General features: G+C 38.1%; 1 protein-coding gene across 1 annotated transcript in view; it reads right to left on the bottom strand.

The window, feature by feature from the left end:
• Positions 1–24925, bottom strand: part of eys (eyes shut homolog) — a 458209-nt gene that overhangs the window by 309417 nt on the left and 123867 nt on the right. The gene's annotated exons all lie outside the window — the stretch shown is intronic.

The following is a 24925-nucleotide window of genomic DNA, read 5'->3' as shown; positions in this document are numbered from 1 at the left end:
TTTTGTGAACTGTGTACTATCTTTGATAATGAGAGCACAAAAGTAAAATAATGTTTATGTCTTTGTAGCAGGGCTGGAACCCTGCACATAAGGAGAGGGCTTTTATAACTGTTTATTGTAAATATGAGTGTTGTGATTGTATAAATAAGAACAGGATTAGTTTTAATGGAGAACCTGGCGCTCTGTGTGTAGCAGCCTGCCTGCTGTGTTTAGTTGCAGGAACAAGCAACATGTGTGTGTTAACCTAATTAGTAGGTGGGCATGGTGCAGCAGAGCGCCAAGAATAAAAGGGTCTTGATTATACAGATCAAGGCTGCTGTAAGTCATAGGGGTCAGAGCGCTGCTGCTGAATGACTGGGTTCAGGAAACAAAGCAACCACCTCCAATAGTGTGTGTATATTCTGAGGTTGGGAGGTGGTTGGGGTTATTTTTTTCCGAAAAAAGGAAGCTGCAATGAACCAACGATTGTGTGTATATCCGAGGGTGGAGTTGGGTGAACTGCCCAAGGGACAGGGAGTTAGTTTCGGGATAGTAGATCCCACTCAGTATACTAGACAGGTATGTAAGCGGGACCTCCATTTGTTAGCGGAGTAGCGCAAGATGTCTTCATGGCACCTTTTTCTTTGATAGTTTTTGTACAGTGTTTATTTTGCCTTTTGTATGCCGGCCCGTATGTCTCACGTTAGCTACCATTGCTGGTAGCGTCACGTGGCTTTCCTGTATTATGGGGCTCCTGTATGTACCTCTATGTAAATAAACCTGTGCACCTGCGACACATGTAAATCCCAACCTTATATATATATATATATATATATGTTTCCTATCACTATTTGTAAAAATAAATAATTCATATAATGTAGCAACTAGCCTTACACCCAATAAAAAATATCTTATTCCAAAAAGAAATGGCTATTGAGATAGTAACTAAATGTTTAATGATTAAGTAGGCAACCAGGGGTGCTTTATTAAGGAACTGTATAACTACAAATACACTATAAATACACATTTCTGTATAACTATAAATACAAATTTCATGTAGATTTACTGCTTGGTTTCTGTTGTGAAAATGTTCCCCAAAGTTATTAATACCACATAGTTACTGTAATTCAGGTGTATTTTAGCCCTAAGGTTTAAACCCTGTTTCTTGCACTACCAGGGGGAGGTTATCATGACACTACCAGGGGGATGTTATCACTGCACTACCAGGGGGAGGTTATCACTGCACTGCCAGAGGGAAGTTATCACAGCACTGTCAGGGGGAGGTTATCACTGCACTGCCAGGGGGAGGTTATCACAGCACTACCAGGGGGAGGTTATCACGGCACTACCAGGGGGAGGTTATCACTTGTACCTTAAAGGGTTACAGCAGCCAGCAAGCCAACAACCTACAGCAAATAGTGTGCCATGAATAGAAGGTTATGAGCTTTTATTACAAGTACAAAGTTCTGTATATGGTTATATTTACCCACTATTTCAGCTCTTTCAATTTCTGTCATGTTTCATTCCAGCTTAATGATCTAAACAGTGGTAGTTCTAAATACCACCACCCTACAAACTCTAAACTTATTGGAGCACCAATGAAACAACTCTTGGGGGGGTTAAATACAATTAAAGGGTGTTGGTCAGTATTTAGACCTGTGGCTGTCAAGATCAATACATTGTGTTTTATACAAAGTGAAAAGTCTTGGGAGATGGTACGACGGGGATCTAAAGGACAAAGTTTGTGTGGGAGAAGGTGGACAACAAGCAGTGGAAGGGTTGAAGAGTATTGACAGCAGCGCTTTACCAGACAAACTGAAACTCTGGTGCTTTCAGTTTGGTCTACTGCCAAGGCTGCTGTGGCTACTGACTGTGTATGCGGTTTCTTTGACAACAGTTGAGAAGCTAGAAGCTTTCATCAGTTCATACGTCAGGCAATGGTGGTGAGTTCCACGCTTCTTCAGCAGAGTGGGACTTTATGGTAAAGGAATACTGCAGCTACCAGTCTCTGCTCTAACCGAGGAGTTTAAGTGTGCCAAGGTCTGTCTGGAAATTACATTAGTAGATTCACGTGACAAATACGGCAGCACCTGTGTTGAAAACTGGAAGAAAGTGGGTGGCAAAGAAAGCCGTGACGATGCAAAGGCTGCCCTTCGAAGCAGTGATATTATGGGGCAAGTTCAGCATGGAAGAGGGAGTCTTGGTCTCAGTTCAGCTCCTCCTACATTCTTTGCCATATGCAGCTGCTGTAAGTGACTCAGCAGCTGATGCATAGTTCACACACCCTAGTCTCTGCAAGTCGTCTTGGATAAACAAATAATATGAATACTAGACCTGAGCATATCAGCTAGTAAATTATGTCAATGATGTATTATTTTATCATGTATATGTATAGTGTAAGTACTGTACATAATTTTGAATCTACATAGAGAGTGACTGAAGTATCACTGCAAATTTACTAAAGCAGTGAATCAGCAAAACATCCTTTCCTATGTTTGGCTGAATTTAAATGGCAGTCACCTTGTCAACAAATAATTGTCTGCAAAGCCAGTGAAAAAACAAGCTGAAGGGTAGTAAGAGACTAAATTGCATACTGAATTCGATATAGACCCAATTAGGCCCTGCATAAACTTAAACAAGTACAGTTTGAATCTCTGTCACATTCCTTTAACATTTAACTGGAGAATAATTTCTGCTCCCAGCACTTCATAAATAGGAATAATGGGTCGGTGGTGTCAGTTGTTTGATTGTACACAACAACCCCTCCCTATTAGATTCTTGGTGCAGTTAAGGAGGCAGGACAAATTGAGAACCCCTATTTAAACTGGTTTAAGTATTTGTCCTCTGCCTTGTTTCTTTGTTCAACTACATCTGCTACAGCATCTTACTGCTGTGTCAAAGGTGCTCCCTTGGGACAGAGGGGGACCCTCCCAGGCCACACCCATACACATAACCAGACCCAAGTGCACTTATTGTACAAACTCAATCTTATATCACAGATCTTTCCCAATAATATATCTAGGAAGTATGTGAAAATACATAACTCAACAACCACATTCATTTGGGTGGCTAAGGGCTTTGTCAAAACTTAACCCTATTTGGACTGTTCATAAGATATAAAGGATTCTGCAATCCAATGGGAACTGTAGGTCTTCAGGGTTGCTGCAACATGGAAGTACTTCAAATCACATCATTCATGTTTCCTACAGTTTTTGGAAATGGAAGAAAGTTTATAGACCCCACACAAAAACAATTTTCCTCACAGGTTTTATGGGCAGTCCTTTCAATTAAAACAACCTTTGTCTCTGCAATGGTTGCTTTATTCTAACTTACAGCACACAGAAGGCGATAGCAAATATAATAAACATACACCAATGAGTTATATGTTAGTGAAATTACTAACATCAATGTACACTGGACCTGTGGGAATAATAAAGCAACATTGATGTATCTGTATTCTCTTAAAGGTTCCTTTAAATACTATACTATAATAATATTGGATAACATTTGAACAGAGTGGGCTTCATTTACAATCGTTTACAAAGTCTAAGTGCTGGCACAAATCTCACAAATCCTTTGCTTTTCAACATATGCAGTGCACTTACCGCAGACTGTCTTTGCGCATTTGGCACAGCTATCAACAGTAACCCAGGCTGCTGGCACCAAATGCTCCATGGGCATATACTAGTGCAATAGAAGCTTCTAATTCCTCCAAGGGCATTGACCAGTTATCATCTTGTAGTTGTCGGTGGGATTCTGCTTTAGTGCAACTTTGTATGTGGTGAAGCGTATGCATGTCAATCAACAGGCGAAAAGCACTCTCATCAATGTTGCATTTTGCATATGCCGTGGACCCTGGAACTTCCCTCAAAATATTATGTTCAACCCTTCTACCCGCAGCTTCAACACCAGGATTTTTTGTGTTCCAAACAGTGACATCATTACCAGCCTCTTAAGTGCCAGGTGGTGGTGGCGTACCGCTGGAGAAGCGAATGCCTCAGGAGAAGTAGCGACTGGCTCAGGTGCAGGGGCTGAAGCAGGTGAAGTGGCTGGCATCCTTGCAGGGGCTGCCACAGGATTTCTTCTTCTCCCACGGGATCTCCTGTGCCCTCTTCGCGCACTCGGTCCTGGCAATTCGCTGGAATCCTCCTCACTGTTGCTGCTGGTAGACTCATCTTTGCAAACCCAGTCTGCTTCAGAGCCAGATGCGTCATTGTCTGTCTCTGCTGCATCAGAATCGTTGTTTGGTAAACTTTGCAGTAATTCCAAACACTGTCCTGTGTCTTCCGCGATCCATTTTCAATGTGTATTGTGGTAACAATGAATTTCTTAGAAAAACGAGTGACTTATATAGTAACCAGAGTGCAGACAGACAGCCTGGTGTTGTGAGCTGTCAAGCTGATTGATGAGCTATCAGGAGGCTCATTGAAACAATAGAAATGTCAGAAGACCGCTCACTTGAGGAATGCAGACTGATATAATCAAACTTCAATACACGGCAGCAAGTCCCGACTGATTAATGCAAATAATCCTGCAATATTTCATTGTTATAATATGTTTTATATGTAGCGGTCAATTTGACCGCTCCTGGTCGGAATAGTATTTCAGTTTCCTAATTTCTGCAGCTTTCTTTGTCAGTACATATATTTAGAAAAAAGACAGGAAAGCACAGCACCGTATCTTAAAAAATAAGCACCGCAATTTAAAAATAAATTCCAAAAACGTTCAAAATGACCGCCTTGGTCATTATAATGTTAGAAAGTGGAGTAGGGATAGGATCTAACGCACATGTAGTGGATTTCAAAATTGTGGATTGGTGTAGTGCAAGTAGCATAGTTTGATGGCACATCTAAATTTGGTACGCTGTTGAATATCTGATTCCTAATGCCAGTAACTTTTTTGTTAAAGTGATTTATGAAGTCATTACAACTTACCGATGATACCGATGAGTGTTTTATTGGACAGACTCTGGAGGAGGATTAGTTAGTTTAGCTATAGACTGAAATAGAAATGTAGGATTATTCTTCAAAATATTATCTTTCCAAATTAAATAATGTACCTGAAGTCTAGTATCTTTACTAAAACTTTACAATGCATTAGTAAGACCTCAAAGGATATTGCTGCTGTAGAAAGAGTGCAAAGAAGAGCAACCAAAATTATTCCCTGTTTAAAAGGCATGTCGTATGCAGACAGGCTAAAAGAATTGAATCTATTCAGTCTTGAACAAAGAAGACTACGTGGCAATCTGATTCAAGCTTCTAAAAGGTATTGACAATGTTGACCCAAGGGACTTTTTCAACCTGAAAAAAGAAACAAGGATCAGGGGTCACAAATGAAGATTAGATAAAGGGGCATTCAGAACAAAAAAATAGGAGGCACTTTTTTACACAGAGAATTGTGAGAGTCTGGAACCAACTCCCCAGTAATGTTGTTGAAGCTGACACCCTGGGATCCTTCAAGAAGCTGCTTGATGAGATTCTGGGATCAATAAGCTACTAACAACCAAATGAGCAAGACAGGCCAAATGGCCTCCTCTCGTTTGTAAACTTTATTATGTTGTTCTTATGTTCTTATGTGTTTGTTAGAATATCGTTATAATTTTCCACCTGCTCTTCAAACAATCCTGACTGAGTAAAAGATGAAGCGGACAATGCTTCCAAGAACTTGTCAGTAGTTGATGAATTAAGAGATCAAGTTTTAATGCATTGAGCCAGGTATTGGCACTTCAAAAATAATAGAAGAGTGATCTGAAACCATAAGATCAATGATGGACAAGTTGTGAATGTTTAGGCCACGAGAGATAACTATATCTAGAGTAAGGCCATGAATATGAGTAGGGCCAGTAACATGTTGAATAAAACACAGGGACTCAAGCAAAATAATAAAATCTCTTCCAAGGGGATCTTGTTCTACATCAACATGTACATTAAAATCACTGAACACCACAATCTTATCATGGTTAATAGCAAATGTCGATAAAAGTTCACCAAATTCAGATTTAAAAAGACAATTAAATGGTTAGTTACACTATAGCGTTTATTATCTGCGTTTTTTACAGCCAATGTTTCACTTCTATTTTTGTTTTCACATTGTGCATCAAATATCACAGGCAAGATTATAGCAGTGCAGAATATACTGTTCTTTATGATAAGCAGCACAAAAAATATCTCGATAAAGAATACAAACAGAAATTATAGGAAAATATAATGAAATATAGACAGTATCATCTACCTGCGTTTATTTACTGTATTGTTTATTAAAAAAAAAAAAAAAAGAAATCAGGGTGCATCGAAATGATTGCATTTGGTAGTCCTGTCTGTAATTCCAATTTTGTTTAAAACAATATTTTTGTTGCCAATAACATTGTTGAGATTATATAAATATATACAGTATATTTCAGCTTTTGCACAAGATGGTGCTACTCTGTAGGGTTTCCGGTTGCTCGTTATTATAGGGTGAATCCACATTCTTCTCTTTCTTTCGCTTCTTCTTCGGAGCAATAACCATGCAGCAGCTTGCACCCGATCCATATTGCCTTCAGATTATATCCAAATTTAGCAGGACAGGCTGGTGATCGCAGCGTTTTTTGTACAAAAATCAAACTTTTTCAATTTTTTTTGCAGCGAATATGCTCAAGTATGAAAGGCAGTATTCAATTCCATAGGTTTGATTTTTTATCTTAGAAAATGCAGCAAATAAACTCTATAGTGTGAATAGCCCTATAGTCTTGGAGGATGATAAATAACTACAACCTGAATAGGAGTGTGACTACAAACCACAAACACTAACATTTCGAATGACAAATAACCGTCCATATTCTTGGTCCTTATTTGTCAGCAATGCCACTGCCTCATCCTCTAGGACGTGCCTTATTATAAAAAGAGAACCCATTCGGAGAAGCCTCTACTAGCAGGACATTTTCATCCTGTTTCAACCATTTCTTAACCAAAGTTAAAATATCTAAATTCGATTCCAAGATGAAGCCATTTATTGAGACAGATTTATTACCCAGCGATCTTGTATTTAATAAAGCTAAACAAATAGTTGTCAATACAGTACTCCTTAAATTGTCACAGAGTGACACTGTCTTGATTTTAATAAAATTCTCACAATATAAGCCCCGGGAAGCAGCTGGAAATAGACAGCGGGGGTCAGACACTACCTGAATAGAACAATTCAATTGAGGTTTGATCATATGGCTCAAATTTGTGAATAACTTCTCTTGGTAATATATTCAGTCAAAGATTTTTTTTTTACATGATTCTCTATGTTTTCCACCAATCTCATCAAACCCCTAATAATTGGGTGCAGACCATCTTTCCTAAAAAATCCAGGTCTCTCCCAAAATATATCCCAGTTATAAATGAAACCCAGATTCTCAGAGGCACACCAATCTGCTAGCCAGTTATTGAGAGAAAGTAGTCTACTAAGCGCTTCACATCCCTGCCAAACAACAGGTAGAGGACCTGAAACAATAATATTCTTGCCTAATTGTTTTACTTTATGACAAAGTCATTTAAAATGGATCTTGAGTGTCTCAGATTCTCTGAGTCTAATGTCATTAGTGCCTACAGTGGATGCTTGTTTATGGTTTTCAAAAACATTTTCCATGTGGGCAGAAATATCAAGATCAGCAGTCTGTTGCTACTTTTTCAATATCATATGCTGATCTGAAAATAATTATATTGATATTCTAAATCAAATTTAATTCAAATGTGACTGTAACGGGAGACCTGGACTGGCCGTCTGACGTATGCATAGTGCTGCAGGAAGAGGGCGGCAACCACGTGGGATTCGCCTGTCAGTCATGGCAGTGACACAGAGAGGTGGGGAAGAGTGTGTGGGCTTTCTCTCTCTCTGAGTGGCTGGGAGGCGGGTCTTGGGAGGATTGCTGGACCTATAAATTAATACTTTGTTGTTTCCTCAGATCTGCCCCTTTAGACCTGAACAACGAGCTAGCGGTCACGCTGCTCGGCAAGACCGCGGAGAGACGGGAGAAAAGTCCCAAAAGAAACTTAAAGAGAAGAAACTAAAGAAATAGAGAGAAAGCAGGGAATCCTTGGGCAGACCCTGAAAGTGTCTAAAGATAGCTGAGGAACAGCAAAGAGAAGGACGGAGACCCGGGTCGTAAGGGTAGCGGCGACCGGGGAAAGACCAGCTGCAGAGTGCAGCACCTGTATTTTGTAGTTTTCATTACTGTGTTTTATTTTCCCTTTTTCTTTTTGCCTTTTCGTTTTCATTATTCTTTGAGCACCTGCGAGTGCACCTGCACCATAATGTATACCCTGCCGTGGTACTCCGGAGGTCCTGGATACCATAGTTGGTAGCCAGGCCACAGACAACAGCACCCTCTGCGGGCTAAAGGAAATCAGTGAAATAAAAAAGAATATACAAAATAAATCTGAGCACCTGTGCAGTGTCTCAAACTCAACTTCTGTCTCCTGTGTCAATGAATACCCACACCCCATCACAGTGACCTACAGATTGAAACATAATCTGATATTATTATAACCTTATTATAACCAGTATTCAAAAATAAATAAGTATATATACAGTACTGTGCAAAAGTTTTAGGCAGGTGTGAAAAAATGCTGTAAAGTAAGAATGCTTTCAAAAATAGACATGTTAATAGTTTATATTTATCAATTAACAAAATGCAAAGTGAGTGAACAGAAGAAAAATCTACATCAAATCAATATTTGGTGTGACCACCCTTTGCCTTCAAAACAGCATCAATTCTTCTAGGTACACTTGCACACAGTTTTTGAAGGAACTCGGCAGGTAGGTTGGCCCAAACATCTTGGAGAACTAACCACAGTTCTTCTGTGGATTTAGGCAGCCTCAGTTGCTTCTCTCTCTTCATGTAATCCCAGACAGACTCGATGATGTTGAGATCAGTGCTCTGTGGGGGCCATACCATCACTTCCAGGACTCCTTGTTATTCTTTACGCTGAAGATAGTTCTTAATGACTTTCGCTGTATGTTTGGGGTCGTTGTCATGCTGCAGAATAAATTTGGGGCCAATCAGATGCCTCCCTGATGGTATTGCATGATGCATAAGTATCTGCCTGTACTTCTCAGCATTGAGGAGACCATTAATTCTGACCAAATCCCCAACTCCATTTGCAGAAATGCAGCCCCAAACTTGCAAGGAACCTCCACCATGCTTCACTGTTGCCTGCAGACACTCATTCGTGTACCGCTCTCCAGCCCTTCGGCGAACAAACTGCCTTCTGCTACAGCCAAATATTTAAAATTTTGACTCATCAGTCCAGAGCACCTGCTGCCATTTTTCTGCACCCCAGTTCCTGTGTTTTCGTGCATAGTTGAGTCGCTTGGCTTTGTTTCCACGTTGGAGGTATAGCTTTTTGGCCGCAAGTCTTCCATGAAGGCCACTTCTGACCAGACTTCTCCGGACAGTAGATGGGTGTACCAGGGTCCCACTGTTTTCTGCCAATTCTGAGCTGATGGCACTGCTGGACATCTTCCGATTGCGAAGGGAAGTAAGCATGATGTGTCTTTCATCTGCTGCAGTAAGTTTCCTTGGCCGACCACTGCGTCTACGGTCCTCAACGTTGCCTGTTTCTTTGTGCTTCTTCAAAAGAGCTTGGACAGCACATCTGGAAACCCCTGTCTGCCTTGAAATTTCTGCCTGGGAGAGACCTTGCTGATGCAGTATAAATACCTTGTGTCTTGTTGCTGTGCTCAGTCTTGCCATGGTGTATGACTTTTGACAGTAAACTGTCTTCAGCAACCTCACCTTTAGCTGAGTTTGGCTGTTCCTCACCCAGTTTTATTCCTCCTACACAGCTGTTTCTGTTTCAGTTAATGATTGTGTTTCAACCTACATATTGAATTGATGATCATTAGCACCTGTTTGGTATAATTGTTTAATCATACACCTGACTATATGCCTACAAAATCCCTGACTTTGTGCAAGTGTACCTAGAAGAATTGATGCTGTTTTGAAGGCAAAGGGTGGTCACACCAAATATGGATTTGATTTAGATTTTTCTTCTGTTCACTCACTTTGCATTTAGTTAATTGATAAATATAATCTATTAACATGTCTATTTTTGAAAGCATTCTTACTTTACAGCATTTTTTCACACCTGCCTAAAACTTTTGCACAGTACTGTATATATATATATATATATATATATATATATATATATATATATACACACATACATACATATATACATACACACACGTTGTAGTGGAAATGAGGTATGCAGACAGTACAATAAAAAAAATAAAGAAGGCGGCTGTACAAAATTTAAATTGTCTGTAACTGCATCAGTGTGTCAAATATTAAAGTTCTGTGCTTTTAAAAACTGAACTTATGTGGTACAGGTTAAAGTAAACTACATAACCCACAATCACTAGAAAAATCGGCCAATTCATTGTGGGTAGTGTGTCCAAGTTTAAATTGACTGGTGGAACTAGTGAAAGGAAGTCATAGGAATAGCTGTAATTCTGCCAGTGTAGCGCAGAACCTACGAGTGTGTGTCGTGTAAGGAGAGCTGTATGCTGTACTGAATTAACTGCAAGGAAAAAACGCTGTACCTTGGAGTATAAAGAATTGAACAAAGAAGTAAACTTCAATTTACCAAGAAGAAACGCTGTAAGTCTTTTTTTATTCTAAACGCAAATTAATGCATATCATATCATCATAATGTCATATCTGTTTAAAAGCCAGCAACTAGATTATATAACACAAGCTTGTATGTTGTTTATTGAAATGCCATTGTAAGAAGAACAAAGTGTTGTTGTTTACTGAAACGCTGTTGTAAGGCGAATGGATACTGATTAAATGTGCATGGGTTTTTAGAAGGGGAGATTGCATTATGTGCGGGAATACCTTTTAATTACCCCTCGTGAATTGACACGATAAAAGATGCTGAGTTCAAAGTAGCAGCACTGTTTCTTAAACAGAGGGGAAGTGCCGTTTGCAAAATATGACAAGCTGTTGTTTGTATCAGACACCTAGCGTGTTTATTAGTTTTATTATTGCAACTCAACGGAGTGGAATATACCAAGCATATATGGACTTGTGAATATTGCCATGAGGTACAAAAGGCAGAGAGGAAGAGCGAAGCTTGGTCACAAGTTGTAACGTGGAAAAATAAAAACACAGTGACCAGTATTGGCAAAACTGTTTTATTAGTTTTATAGAGTTGGTTAATGGACTGTTTGCTTTTAAACTTAAACCCTGTAACCAAGGAAAGGAGGTTCCACCAAGTTCCAGGAGGGGCAGTGCTGACTATCCATCCGTGAAGTTCCTCTTCAATCCAGGAGGGGCAGCACTGGACCGGGGCTGACATGTTCACTTACCTGAACCAAAACTACCTACTTACCTGGGTGTATCCTGAAATTTGTTTGCTGGACCACAGCAAACAAATTAATTATAGGCCTAGTTTGTCCAGAGTGGGGTTATATATATATATATATATATATATATATATATATATATATATATATATATATATAAATAATTTTTTTTCAATATTAGGCTAATCTCTACTTATTGAATCTGCAACCTAAAAAATGCACAAACACACACATTTTCCAAAAACTTTGGAAATCGATATTTTATATATCTCTGATGAAAAAATACATGGCCTATTAAATAACACACACAACTCCTGGAACATATCTTTGCCATAAACAAATATGTCTTCTTAAAAGCTAATGCAAAACAGACAATAGCTTGTCTGTGCAAAATACATTAAAAGCAGAGTTATTAGGTATTTTATAGGGAAGTAGCTTAAATGTTATCTGTGTGTATACCTGTACCCAGTGGTGTAACTTTGGTTTCAAAAGTGGGGAGTGGGGAGTGGGGGGTGGGGGTGGGGGGGATGGGGGGGCACAGTTTCTGTAGCTGGTGCATGCATGATTATTCTATTTGAAATAATAAAATATGTTACAAACAAGTATAACAAAACATTGCATCGCTTGTATGTCTAATTAAAAGCTCCAAAGACATTCCTGCAGCAATCATTCAAAACAATAAATTGTTGGCACAATGTTGTCATGAGTGATGAGTGTGGCAAATAGCTATATTATTCTGAGTCATGGAATTACAAAGTCATGAATTTGTCTTTGAAGAGCACTGAAGCTCCACTCAGATCAGAGCCTGGATCCAGGATCAGATCCCTTTACAACCGACCCCTGAGGCAGCGTTGAGTGCTAGAGCAATTGTGGCATAATGTAAATTTAATGAGAAGGATGATAATTGCCCTTCAAATATATTTCTAAAAATGTTGAGGTTTCCCCACAATTGAAATACTTGATAAATACAGTTTGCTATTAAAATGATGCTTGGACTGTATTGGTAAAAGAAAAGGGTGTTTTTAAAAAGTATTTTCAGCTTTCATCCACTTAAAATATGCAGCTGTAGCTTGAACCTCATACCACAGTGTATCGACGATAATGCAAATAACACCAAGCTCCAGACAATGAGTTTCAAACATTAAACGTGTTCTTGTGGCATAGCTAGGGGGGTGGTTTTAGGGGGTTGACCACCCCGCACCCCACCCCCCAAAATTCATTATTCAACGACGTGGGAGAGAAGAAAATATCAGCCCCCCTGCGACACTGCAATGTCCCACCTTCCTGACTTGTGTCTATCTTTGATTCGTTCTGAATACTTTAAACCCGCCCCAACTACTGAGTGACAGCACATTCCTACATTTCTATTGGAGACTCCCTTTGTCAAGGTGAAAGTAATGTATCTCTGAAAAGAGTTTGCGTCTGAGCCAAACATTCTATCTGCCTGATCTCCTCACACAACACCTGATTATATATATATATATATATATATATATATATATATATATATACACACACACAGTGCCTATAGAAAGTCTACACCCCCTTTCAAAATGTTCACCTTTTGTTGCCTTATAACCTGGAATTAAAATGCATTAAAATATTTTTTTTTCCATTTATTATTATTATTATTATTATTTATTTCTTAGCAGACGCCCTTATCCAGGGCGACTTACAATTTTTACAAGATATCACATTATTTTACATACAATTACCCATTTATACAGTTGAGTTTTTACTGGAGCAATCTAGGTAAAGTACCTTGCTCAAGGGTACAGCAGCAGTGTCCCCTACCAGGGATTGAACCCACGACCCTCCAGTCAAGAGTCCAAAGCCCTAACCACTACTCCACACTGCTGCTCCAGTCCAAGCATTTATCTACACATCCTACCCCACAACTTCCAAGTGAAAATTTTTTTTTCTAGAAATTTGTAGAAAATTAATTAAAAATAAAAACTGAAATAGCTTTGTTGGATAAGTGTCCAACCTCCTTGTAATAGCAATCCTAAATTAGCTCAGGTGTAACCAATAGCCTTCAAAATCACACACCAAGTTAAGCGGCCTCCACCTGTGTTAAATTGTAGCGATTCACATGATTTCAGGATAAATTCAGCAGTTCCTGTAGTTTCCCTCTGCTGGATGGTGCATTTCAAAGCAAAGACTCAACCATGAGCACCAAGGCGCTTTCAAAAGAACCCCAGGACAAAGTTGTTGAAAGGCACAGATCAGGGGATGGGTATAAAAAAATATCAAAGGCCTTGAAAACCCTTGGAGCACGGTCAAGACGATTATTAAGAAGTGGAAGGTGTATGGCGCCACCAAGACCCTGCCTAGATCAGGTCGTCCCTCCAAACTGGATGACCGAGCAAGAAGGAGACTGATCAGAGAGGCTACCAAGAGGCCAATGGCAACTTTGCAAGAGCTACAGGCTTTTATGGCCAAGACTGGTCAAAGTGTGCATGTGACAACAATATCTCAAGCACTCCATAAATCTGGCCTGTATGGTAGGGTGGCAAGAAGGAAGTCATTACTCAAGAAAGCCCACCTTGAATACCGTTTGAAGTATGCAAAAAAACACTAAGGAGATTCTGTAGCCATGTGGCAAAAGTTTTGTGGTCTGACGAAAATAAAATGGAACTTTTCATGCAAAGCGTTATGTTTGACGCAAACCCAACACAGCGCATCACCCAAAGAACACCATCCCTACTGTGAAGCATGGTGGTGGCAGCATCATGTTATGGGGATGTTTCTCATCAGCAGGGACTGGGGCACTTGTCAGGATAGAAGGGAAAATGAATGCAGCAAAGTAAAGAGAGGTCCTTGAGGAAAACCTGCTGCCCTCTGCAAGAAAGCTGAAACTGGGATGGAGGTTCACCTTTCAACATGACAACGACCCAAAGCACACAGCCAAAGCTACACTGGTGTGGCTAAGGAACAAAAATGTAACTGTCCTTGAGTGGCCCAGTCAGAGCCCCGACCTAAATCCAATTGAAAATGTGTGGCATGACTTGAAGATTGCTGTCCATCAACACTCCCCAAGGTACTCCGTCAGCCTGTCTGCCTATGGCTGCTTTTCCTTCATCAACAGCAGTCCTGACTGAAGTGCTTCTGCTGCCTTTATGCAGGGCTTAATTGGCATCAGGTGCTTCCTATTCCTGCAATCCCGTGACATTCTGGGAGTTGTAGTCCTGCAGCTCCCCATTGGACTACAACTTTTACTCTTTCTCCACCTACTTTGCCACTATATATATATATATATATATATATATATATATATATATATATATATATATATATATATATATATATGCCAAATTACTTGTATCACAAGAACTCAGAAGGAATGGTTACAGATACTTGTTTATACTCGGATTTGGGCACATCCTGACTAATTTAAGGATATGTTAAAACCAATGCATTGCCCCCAGAAGTATGTGTGTATAATAAAGATAAGGCACTGCCAATTAATCAGCTAAAATGTCGTTACAATCCATCCTTGTCAAATGTTGGTGACATACAAGGTCTTCCAGCTACAACTTCTTTCTACAAGCCAAGAGTAATGTCAGGGCATAGATCACAAAAAAATGTGCAAGAAAATGATTACTACATGCAATATAATAGTGGCAGTTGAAACAAGTAGTGCTATCTCTATAACTGTTGACTCAGTTTCACCTTTCATTTTACTCAATCTTGCCTTTGGGGAAATTACCATTTTGCTTTGGCATAGATATCACAACATAACTATAAAAGTAGTTACACAGTGTTTTGTGGTGCTGGACCTACTATGTGTGTGAGGTCACAGCATGCGTGAAGTTATTGTGGGCAATGTAATATGACCTAATCACATCTAACCCAGCTCTGTGTTTAGTCCCTCTTGCAGAAGAGCTACTAAAAAGGAAAACTGGGTTTCTAACAATGCTGAGAGTATCCAATGATTAATGATTGCTTTAAAAATATATATATATATGCTTTTGGTTGTTAATAAGCCGTTCGGAAGGTAATGAGCTTTTTGTCCTAAATTAATACCACTCAACTTTGTCTTGTGCCATTAACTGACAACGCAGTCATTAACTACCAGGAATGGATTAGCTTTTGAAGAGATTGTTACTCAGATAACACTAATTGGTCAGTCACCATGTGATAACAAAAAAGGACCCTCAATGTCCCAGTGCTATTAACCACTTCAGCTCCAGGATGTACGCATGTATGCCAAATGAAAGCGCACTTGCAGTACCATGCCATCACTGCATATGTCAAGCTTTGCTTATTCTATGTTTTTGTTTTTCAATCTGATCTCTTTGTATACATGCCCTAAGGCAGGGTTAGTAATGTGATATGTGTTTTGAAGTCGGGAAGGAGAGTTCGAATTCATCAGGCGACTATTATCCAACTGCAATCTATCTGTGAAGATACAATCTATCTGTGAATATACTGAGAATAGTTGGAGATACTGCAGCAAACAGTCAACGATCTAAAGTATATACTTAGTATTTCACTTTATTATTTTTGCAGTTTTGCTTGTTTACCTTTATTTTATATTGGTATTTGATTGCAAAAAAAATATGGCAGCATGAGAACGGGAGCGATAAAGAGTTTGATTACTAAAGCAGTGACAGTGATGCCGAGTTAACATTTAGCGATGATGATGAAGAAGATGTGGAACCAAGACTGGGTGTTACTGATCCATATGCAGATGCCTGTCCTCCATCATTTGAATTTGCACCCATGTATGATGATGTCACTCCGCCGTGGAAGTTTAAAGTTGGAGTTCTTCACAGGGTGCTTTCAGGCTTTTTTTTTTTTTTTTGCCCGAGAAGGCAAGATGTTTTACCAAATGTGATGTATGCTTTTTTTTGCTCTTGTGTTTTTGATGGGTGTAAACCAGTTACCATGTATGGCTGCATACTGGTCACAAAACATTTTGATACAAGGTCCCCTGTCTTCTGTAAAGAAATAATCAGCAGGAACCGTTTTCACAGTAATATGACGTTTTTGAGATTCTCTGACTCAGATAGTTAGATATGTATGTTTTACCGTTTACAAAAAAATGTTTTTTTGTATTCCTTTTATATTGTGTGTATAACTTTGTACATACTTTACATAAAAAAACTTCTATATTTCTGCTATGTATATAAAGCGTTTATTTTACTGTGTACACATTTTGCTAACATTATATATATAAAAAAATACTTTTAACCCTTATTGGTCCATTTATTCAGCGCGTCTCAGGCGCGTCAGGTCCAATTTATTGTCACACGCAGTTTATTTTACATGTGCTGTTTAAAAGTTTTTTTGTTTTTTTTTCACAGTAAAACAGGTGTAAAAGGCACTGCATATCAACAGGACACTCAGTACTGCATCTCCAGCCCACCCCACCCCTTGTTCGCTGTATTTTTCACATACCTCTTCATTATTTTATTACTATAACATCTTAAAAAGCTCTGCAAATGTCTGTGATATTCTTTGAGTGCTGGATGCGGAAGCAGCTATCTTGTTTGTTTATGGCGTGTTATCTCTGTGGTGCCCGGGCTATGTGTATTGCTCAGATCTGGCCCTTTTTTTCTTTATTTTTTCGGCTTCTCTCGGTCTCACTCGGCCATTGAATAAATGGACCGCTTAGGGTTAATAGTTGTATTTACGATTGTTTCAACATTGACCACCTAGTACTGTGCAATGTCGTCCTTGCCCGGCAAATCTTATTATTTAGATCTTTATGATGACATTGACCGACAAAATTGGACAATGCTGTCAATGACTGGCCAATGCTGTCATTGGTGGTTGCTTTTGGGATCTGACAACAGTGCCCGGTCATTGTATATATATATATATATATATATATATAAAGTATGCTAAGACTTGCTGTAGACATATTCATTGTAAAGGTCTCGTTGATCCAGAACCCATAATACCTGGTAACCACTGACAAACAATGAATAGAATCGCTGAGCTATATACATGTGTATCCAAAAATGTACGGCAATGACTCAAAGTATTTGGACTACCACCCAGAGGCAAAAAAAAGTCATATGGCAGCCATTTTATGTCAGTGAAGTTTTTATGTGACCTTCCAAAATCTGAAGTTTGGTTTGAAAATGTTTTTTGAGATATGATGTTGTGGTAAGTGGTACGTGCAGTGCAGTAATCCAACAAGAAATGACAGACAAACAAAGTACGGGTGAAAAGGTTTCTGTTTATTTTAATCCAGGGGTCTGATGACCAAACAGAGACAAACAATGATGGCTGTCAATACACAACAACGTGTATTGCACAATAAATGATGATGGGTTGCAGTCCCGTTTACAATAAACAATTGTCCCACAAGAACAATAATCCCAATGCAAATACCTAAACACAAACACGGTCACCTCTCCCATTGAGTGCTGTAGTGCTGGTCTTGAATTTACAATGTTATTTTAGTGAACAGTCAATGCGTTGTTGTCCGTGTTTTGTGCTGGCCGTGGGCGAAAGCTCCGGATTGTGTTTAGGCGTCTAGTGTAATACACAAGACAAACAAGACGATGTAGACAGACTGACAAAAACAAACAAAACACTCACTCTCTTTTTAAACACAGAAATACTGGTCTTTTCGGTTCATTTGCATAACCACAAAAAAGGAACAGATTAAGTCGCTTCGACCCCTAGTTATACCGTCACTCATGACCCCTTGGTAAACGACTGCAGCCGCTCCTCCAATCTGCGGCTGCCACATCATTTCCCTTCTGGGTCATTGAGTTTGTGTACCGAAGCTCTGCCCCTTTTCTAAATGACCGATTTCCTTTTAACCCTAGGAACGAAGTGTCAGGCCAAGTGGTCCAGGGTACTCTGTTCCTGTTACTTAGTGCCCTCACAGGTCGGGAGGAAGATTTACCACCAAGAATCATTGTCTTTCTGTCACAGATGTATTGAGAGTGTGGCAGCAGATCTACTAAAACAGGGCTTCTCAAACTCGGTCTTGGGGACCCCCTGTGGCTGCTGGTTTTCATTCCAACCGAGCTCTCAATTACTTAAGTAGACCCTTAATTTAACTAATAATTTGCTTAATTAGACCTTTTTACTTGTTTTCAGCTCTTAAACAGTTGCAGTTCAAGTTACTTATAAAATGTTATAGCTAACTTGAAATATGTAACTGTTCAAGAGCTGAAAACAAGTAAAAAGGTCTAATGAAGCAAATTATTAGTTAAATTAAGGGTCTAGTTAAGTAATTGAGAGCTCAGTTGGAATGAAAACCAATAGCCACAGGGTGTCCCCAGGACCGAGTTTGTGAAGCCCTGTACTAAAACATAAATGCACCCCCTTACAGTGATGCTTAATGAGGGATAGATCAACAACATTCATGAAAGCCAGACTATCATCTTAGCGTGTGCCCTTGAGATCGTAACAAGAGAAGGGAGTTCAGCATAGGTTGATTTAATTTACATAAAAAAATCACTGACAATCCTTCAATTTGACATGTGTCAAGCATAAGTGCAACTGCATTAATAAACTACTGATAATTGATATTATTTATGGTCCGCTGAAGAAACTGGAAATGGATAAGAAAATTAACATTTATTTTCACATATCAATGCACTTAATTGTATTATGGATAGCAATGCATACGATAGGGTTTTTGAATATTAACAACGAATAAACAAAGGCAACCAGAAATAAAAACATTTTAACAGTATAAAAGTAGAAAGAAACAACTTGCAATGGATAGAGAAATGATCATTTTTGTAATTTCCTGCTAGTTTTATAGTTAAAATAATGTAATTCCTCTCTAAACAATGCTTTTGTCACTGTACTTTCTTAAAAACTAGGAACTTAACTGTTATAATGCTTTACAAAACTAGCACTGTATCGAACAGCATACTTCAAGGTGCAATCCCCTTATGGTTTTAAAAAGATATTTTTTTTTTAGATTTAAGAAGGTTATTACATTCCTCACAAGCCCATGTTAAAAATATGAGCTTTTTAGGTGAAAAGGTGCCCACTTCATTTTGCTGGTTTGTTTCAATTTTTTTTCTAAATTGATTTAGTTTTTACACTGCACTGAAACAAAGCAAACCAAACAAACCGACACCTTTATCATGAGTATTTTATTTACTGCCATTTTCAGTATGATTCCATAGAGTATTAGAAAATGATATTGTACTATGGGGATCTGGTATTATTTCAAACTCTACACAAATTGAATTACTTGCTTAAAATGTGTCATTGTGAAACTTATTGGATTTTTTTGAATCGTGATCAAACCTGGTATTATTTAATTGTCTAAGGATTTGCTTTTCTACTTGGCTGCATAACTTGAATAGTCAGAAATTGATTTCTTGTTGAAAAAAAGCATGAAAGTATCAAACTTGCTATTTAAGTGTTATCAACTGTTGAGTGAAAGGAGCAAGGTGCTACAGAAAATAGAGCACATACACTGTACAAAACAATATAAAGGTTCCATTAAAATTAAATATATTTATCAAATGGCTGGGAAATGTATTGCATTCTGATTGTCTGCTAACAATCCAAAGCCATATGGTTAAAAGAGTACAACAAAGATCAAAACATGTTTGGTTCAACAGCTTTTGAAAGTGAAATCTATACAGCTGGTGGTTAAGAGCTACAGCCCACTTAGATATTTAGCTTTTTTCATAATGAATTATTGATTAGTCAAACAATGGCAGAAGTAAACGGAATCATACAAATTTTAAATAAAAAATCTCATACAATTTTGATCTGGTTGGCTCCAGGTGAGCACCTTTGAAGCTCCAGACTTCAGTCGATCAACAGTTTTGAAAACTGCCTTTGTGTGGTTGGGTTGGACCTCAACAACTACAATGGGATTGTGTATAAGGAAATAAAATAGGTTCAAAGTATTCGGATAAACAAACAAAAGTACAGTAATTGCAGACATCACTGTATTAAAATGCACTTAGCAGTTTTGTTTGTGCTGACTATGAGCACAAGCAAGCCAGCCTGCCTACCATTGCCCCTTGAGTTCAGCTGATGTGTTGAACCTGAGAGTCTGGAGGACTGGTGGGGAGAATAAACAAAACCTTGCTGTTTAAAATGTAAAGGTGCAAAGTGTGATTATTGTAGGGAAACAGTAATTTCAAACATCAAGTTTACATGCCAATTCAATACAATATATTTAAGATGTAGTATATTAAATGCATAAGTAAATACCTCTGCATATCTATAAAATTAAAATTAACAATTCATTCAGCAGTAACAAGTTATTTAAACCAATTGGTAGCCCTCTACAGCCAAAGTATAGGGACTATTTTGCATCGGTGGAAAGATACATTTAGTAAAACTTAATTTAAATGTAAAAATCCAGTGGTTTTTGTTGTGTTTTTGTGTACGAGGATCTTTTCAAAAAATGCTTTTATGTTACATTTTGGACTGGATGATTAGACTGCTTGAAATTTGTGTTGCCATTTAAAGCTAGTTTCAAGATTCTGAAGTCCTGTTAGTTTTAACAGGGCATCTACCGTAAATAGCCACTCTACTCGGAATCTTATTGGCTATGATGATCGATGAGGTTTCTAATATACATTAGTGTCCTCAGGACCAAAGTAAAATCTTAATGGAACCTCTTCACACATCAGTAATTTTAATTTTAAAACATAAATACATTTTACACATAAAAGCACACAGTACTGTAAGCAGAATTAATAACCTGTTTAAAGCAATGCATTTTACCCCTATATACAGTATATCAAAGTTAACAGCATATATCATGGCATATTGGTGCTGGCTTTTTTAGAACCAAATATCGTAGAAACAGTTATATTTGACAAGTATTACTTTACTATTATCTTGAACCATACACACTGTAGGTGGACATTTATGAGCAAATGTGCAGTATTTGCTTCAGGACTTACATATTGAGGGTCAATGTGGCCCCCTCTCAAAATATTAGGGGGGCATTTTCTTCAGTGAGGGGGTCAATATGTCAGCCTCTCTGCGTGCTCATTGGAAAAGACAATAGCAATCAATCTGTTTATGTTTATGTGTTCAATCTATCTGTTCAACTCTACACTTATTTCCCACTACACCACTAATAGTAATGTCTGATAAAAAGCGTAGTGGGATACTGTCCTACTTTTCTGTTGTTAACAAGAAGCCTAAAAACAACTGACAGGTAAGTTACATTTCCACAAGTGTACGACAATACTGTATTTATTAACAATAAATACATAAAAACAGCAGGGGTATAACCGATACAGTATGTACACTTTAGCACTGTACGGTATGTGCATGTTTGTTATATAAATTCAGGAAGACCTTTTATTTAGTTAATATATGTTTGAAACACTATATTAATGTTAAGAAAAGCAACATTTATTTGGGGTTTGTGACCACTGATTTATATACACAATATATAGAAATTACAAAAGCAAATGTAAAAAAAAGAATATTAATGTATTTAACTTTTACTCATTATATATTGTGGGAAGTATATAATCATTTTTGTTTCTATCCTAGTATGTGCTTTGTTTCTATCCTAGTATGTGCTTCCACATATGCTTCAAGTTCAAGTTCTTATCTTGCTGGTAGCTGCATTTTGTTTTTAAATTAAGTAAAAACGTTTTACTTTGTGTGAAGAGATGAGACAGTTAAAACAGTAAATGTGAATTTATTGAGAAGAAATGTAAGTTACAAATTACAGGTGGCACCCTAGTTAATTTCATATGGAATTTAAACTTGTAAAGACAAGCTGTTGAGAAAGACGTGATACTGTATTATCACTGATTTAATTTCAAACATCATAAACTGTTTCTTTGTTTTGGGGGAAACAGCCACACAAATGTAAGTGTAAAACTGTAGGACCAACAGCACTATGGAATACAGCCTGTTGTTTTGAGAACAGTGTTGAATCTTGTTTTCAGTACTTTGTTTAGTTTATAGTGTTTCCTTTTTTAACGTTTAAAAAATGTGAAAGCAATGAACTGATATTTGTGTGCATACTTGTTTCTTGTATGTAACACCAGTACCACTGTCAGATGTGCTTTCCAGAGTGACGTTATATACAGTGTAACACTCAGGTCTGGGGCTATCAGACAAACAATCATTTTTTTAAATAAATCTTTAGAGTGCAATATATGTATGTGTATTGCTGTTTTGTAAACACCTGCACACTCATTAATACGTTAACTTTTAACTATTGTTGAAATATGTTCCGGCACTTTTTCTTTTGGGAGGGCTGGGGGGGGGGACTCGAAGCACTGGATTAACCGTTACCTTCGGCAACACCCCTGGAATAAAAATCCTGATATCGCTAAAGATTCTGAATTCCGTCAGGCAAACAAACACCTAAATCTACAATCTAAACATGCAGCTTGTTGTGGCTCAAATTATGTAAATCATAAAAAGCCGATTTCAAGAACAGATCTGAAGAAACTGTATACGCCTAGAACTGAGTGAAAACACATCTACTAACTTGCTCTTAAAATATGGGTGAGTAGTTTTTCTTTTGTAGACAAGGAAACGAAAATACCGCTAATCTCTGTAAAAATAACTTTATTGTACTTACCGATGGCACTGGCCGTGAATATGTCACTCAGACATCAGCATTACAGACCAGAAATCACCAAGGTGGTCTTAAGCCAGAAAAATTGTCCTGTAAAAAGCTTTAAGCTGTACATTCCCAAACAGCCAAAGCTTTTTCAAATTCCATGTAAAGTGATGCTAGAGTTTAAGACAGGTAGATTATTTCAGTTTCTGATTATTTCAAAATAACTGATTGTTGGGGACCAGTGTGCGTAATGAAATGATATTAGTTGTGAAGTACCAAGCAATGACCAGAGGAGTTTTTGTTGCGCCAAGATGGCTTTATTTTATTGTCCAAACAGGAGTGAGGAACACATGAACAGAATGGAACTTGGACACAAGAGCGAACTCAGTCTCACTCATTACGCGACAAACACGGATGCAATGCAAAAAGAGAAATAAATACATTTCTTCATGCAAGTCTTCAGGAACAAGTCCCCCCTGCTGTCACAGCGATGCTAGTAATACCTTTCCTACACCAAATCAGAGCAACTGTTTCAACTCTGCAGTTACTAACAACGCTTCAGGACATAAATGCTAGTGGTGCAAGCTTTTTTTTCATTTTTTTTGCAATTTGTTTTTCATAGTTTTGTCACGTTACAGAGTTACAGCTGATCCTGGACCAAACCATTTTTAGACGGGGAGAAGGGGGGGTTGAACTTTATATTTAACGAAAATAAGTTATTTTCACTGTAAAGATATTTGTGTGTCTAATCCTTAATTGTGTGATTTATAATACTGTTTATTGGTATTGCGTCTGGAGAGGGGGACACACAGGCATGTTAAGAGAAATTCAGCGGGACATTTTTTATTTCAGGGGGCCATTGGCGCGGCCTAGCACAAACACTGAATGTGATAAATGAGCCTGCGAAATCAAGAAGCCGGGTGGAATCAAGTGATAACCAAAGTATAATTTTAATAAGAATTAACAAGAAGATGTTGCAGATATGGTAGCCGTATCAGTCCAGAGATGATAGACTGAGGCCCTGTCCACACTATGCCTTTGAACCATATTAGTTGCCTTAAAACGGCTTAAAAGTGCTAAATACGGTTAGCATCTACACTACAGAGAGTTTAATACCGTACAGGAGAACCAGACTCGAGACCACCTCAGGGGGTAGTCTCGAGTCTGGTTCTAAATTTGATTCCATCAGAAGTGTGGACACTGCAATACCGAACTACATTTCTGGTGTATCCTCCAATATCCCAAAATGCTTTCTGATTTGTTTTGGTGAATGGACATTACAAATACAGATACATTGTAACTTGTGTTTTTGAGAAACAAAGCCATAACGTTCATGCTAAGAAGCGCAATGTCTTCCGCGGGCACGGGCTCCATATTTGCCGGGTTGTGAACATAAAATACAGTGCATAGTGGGATAATGTTATATTAAGTCTCACAGTCCATTGCACTGCTAGGAACTGTAACCAAACTATATCGCTTTAAGCCAGATATATCCAAAACACTTTCCATGCTAATTCCCTACTTTTTAACCGTTTATTTAACCAAGGTAATAAAAGCATTTCTACACAAAGGTATTATGATACCACGCAAGAAGCAAAATTCAGCACTGACAAAAGAATATTAGACCCTCGCGAAAAAGGATATTTTGTCGTGAGGCTAACTCCTTTTTCGAGATCAAACATCTAACTACAAGATCTGTACTGAGCATGCTCAGAACCATAATTTCAAATCCCTATAACTCAGGAAAGGCACTATTCCAAACCATTTTGGAGCTGGAGACTGACAAAAAAAAAACAGCAAAAAAAAACCCAAACTATAGTGGCGCTACCATGCCACTATATATATATATATATATATATATATATATATATATATATATATATATATATATATATATATATATATAATGTTTTTTTGATGTTTATGAATGTTTAGGATTAGGGCTTCTGTTTTTCGGTTTTTATTCATTTCTTTTTTTAGTGCTTAGTTTTACCTATTTTCGAGTTTTATGTAAATCTTTTTTTTGGGGGGGGGGGGGGGGCTAAATTTTTGTATGAAATTATTGTTTTAGGTTACTTTCCAAAATTCTTAGGCATTTTTTTTTTTACTTGCACACTT

The sequence above is a fragment of the Acipenser ruthenus genome, chromosome 5 (genome assembly GCF_902713425.1).
Source record: "Acipenser ruthenus chromosome 5, fAciRut3.2 maternal haplotype, whole genome shotgun sequence".
NCBI lineage: Eukaryota > Metazoa > Chordata > Actinopteri > Acipenseriformes > Acipenseridae > Acipenser > Acipenser ruthenus.
Note: the sequence above shows the minus strand (reverse complement) of the source record. Positions and strands in the feature narration are given on the sequence as shown.